Below are 2,632 nucleotides of genomic sequence, written 5' to 3'. Positions count from 1 at the left end.
GGGCGAGCAGGCGCGTGTGACACACGCGCTACAACACTGTGTGCGCGTGGGAGCGCGTTGGCGCGTGTATTTCACGCCCTGAAACACTGTAGTCACGCGTGGGGCGCGTGAGAGCGTGTCTGACACGCGTCTTTCTCCTCTGGAGCGCGTGGGGCGCGTGGAGTGCAGCAGATGCACGCGCCGATCTTCTAGGGGCGCGTGTGGGCTCTTCCGACCTCCGTTTTCGATTCCGTTTGCGGCAACGGATTCGTCTCAACGCGAGGAACACCCTGGAGTTGTCAAAAATTTATTTTGACCAACTTGAATTTTCGGACAGCTTGAACCAGAGCTCTTGATGAATTTTTACTGTAGAAATGAATAGTACCACACTAAGTCAGTTCCCAGGAAAGATTGGAGGGTCACAATGGACACACTTAAAATTTCCAATCTCCTAGACAGAACCTCCTTAGACTGTACGTATCCACACTACCACACCAAAAATCCACCTCACAAAAAAAACCTAGTGGCTCTGATACCAATTGTTGTGGCACAGGCCTATCCGAAAATCACACAAAATAAATTTTTAAAGTGGTTCAGCAAATTGCCTACATCCACTGGAGCCTCTTTTATAGAATTTGTACGAGATTTACAAATCACTCTACAAATTTCTATCTCTCTCTCACGTCCCTCTTTCTCTCTATTTTTCTTCTTACCCCCTGCCTATTCTGAAGATCAGAACTCTCCTATTTATAGGAGAAGTTCTCTTGCTGATCAGTTTCGATGCAGCAGTTTGCTGCTGAAATCATGGGATCGGTGCCTAATAGAAACAAAAGCACCGTTCGGTGCAGCAGGCAAATTTCAGCATGTGGGGGAGGCGCCTAATACGCCAAGAGTTTCACACTGCAGGTGGCCTTTTTCAACAATCGTTTTGATCTCACCTATCAGGATCCTCCTCGATCTCAGAATAAACAAGCCTTGGTTGCAGCTAGTAATAGCGGCTGGGAGAATGACTGGCATGCGGACACAGGTGCCACTCACCATATCACACATGATATGGCCAATCTGAACCTACAAAGTGATGACTATGATGGTACAGACCAACTTCAGGTTGGCAATGGTCAAGGTTTGCGTATCTCTAAAACTGGAAAATCAACTCTTAATACATCCTCTCATTCCTTTGTTTTAAATCAAGTCCTCTTGGTCCCTCAAATTCAGAAAAATTTACTTTCAGTTCAAAAATTCTGTATTGATAATAATGTCTATTTCGAGTTTCATGACAAATATTTTCTTGTGAAGGATTACTCGGCGAACGTCCTTCATCACGGCCAAGTCAGTAATGGTTTATACCATTTTTCCAAAACCAACGTTCATCCTCAAGCCCTTTCAAGTATTCGTGTTTGCTTTGATCAGTGGCATTGTCGACTTGGCCATGTTGCTCCTCAAGTTGTTCAACGTGTTATGTCCTTCCATAAGCTTCCAGTTGATAAAATAAAGAGGCACGTTGTGTGCTCCGATTGCCAATTAGCCAAGAGCCATGCTTTACCATTTAGCAATTCTACTTATATTTCTCATGCTCCCTTAGACCTAATTTTTACAGATGTATGGGGTCCGGCTTCTGTAGCCTCAACTACAGGTGCTCAGTACTATGTTAGCTTTCTAGATAATTTTTCAAAATATTTATGGTTCTTTCCAATTAAATTAAAGTCTGATGTTGAGGGTGTTTTTCTTCAATTTCAATGTTATGTGGAAAAACATTTTGAACGTAAAATAAAGGCCATACAATCTAATTGGAGCGATGAGTATCGTAGGCTACATAATTATTTTCAAAAAAATGGAATTTCACACTTATCAACAAATGGGCTCCATTGAACGAAGACATAGACAAATTGTGGAGATAGGACTTAGTATGTTATCACATTCGAATTTACCTCTAAATTACTGGGAAGATGCCTTTTATACTACAACTTATTTAATTAATCGACTACCCACACCCACTCTCCACAATTTGTCTCCTTATCAAAAGGTCTATAAACAAGTCCCTGATTTTTCTTTCTTACGAGTCTTCGACTGTGCATGTTGGCCTAATCTTAGACCATATAACAAACATAAATTGGATTTCCAAAGCAAATCATGTATTTTCATTGGCTATTGTGCTAATCACCATGGGTACAAGTGTCTTGACTTATCAACTGGTCGCGTTTATATCTCTCATCATGCCGTCTTTGATGAACATTTGTTTCCTTATCAGAAAATTTCATCACCCTCACCATCTATAACGTCATCTTCTAACACACATGTAAACTTGCCTTTAAATCTCAAAATACCATCTCCTGCCAGTCTTACTGATATGCAATCTGCAACCTCACCACTTGAAAATAATCTTGCTGTGCCTCAGTATCTCACTCTGTAGGAACCGATGAAGAAGCACCTGTCAAGCCTGCTGATTCTACCTCCCAACCAGTTATCATTGCTGCTGCTCCATCTCTCTCTTCACGCATACCAGAAGCTGTACCTCAGCAAACTTCAGATCCTACTACTCCACAACAAAACACCAGCACGCATACCATGGTAACCAGATCAAAAAGCAATATTTTCAAGCCAAAATCCACCTCTGATGACTTTGTGAGGTACCCACTTCCGAAAGCGCTACTTA

At 42.0% G+C, this 2,632-nt stretch overlaps 1 long non-coding RNA gene across 1 annotated transcript; it reads left to right on the top strand.

Moving 5' to 3' along the window:
- Nucleotides 1-907: 907 nt before the first annotated feature.
- Nucleotides 908-1,710, top strand: LOC122276353. Its single transcript, XR_006228836.1, has 2 exons — nucleotides 908-1,102; nucleotides 1,276-1,710. It is a non-coding gene; the product is annotated as an uncharacterized LOC122276353 (long non-coding RNA).
- The last annotated feature ends 922 nt before the right edge of the window (nucleotides 1,711-2,632 follow it).

Source organism: Carya illinoinensis, chromosome 9, assembly GCF_018687715.1.
Source record: "Carya illinoinensis cultivar Pawnee chromosome 9, C.illinoinensisPawnee_v1, whole genome shotgun sequence".
Lineage (NCBI taxonomy): Eukaryota > Viridiplantae > Streptophyta > Magnoliopsida > Fagales > Juglandaceae > Carya > Carya illinoinensis.
This window is presented reverse-complemented; position numbering and strand designations above follow the sequence as displayed.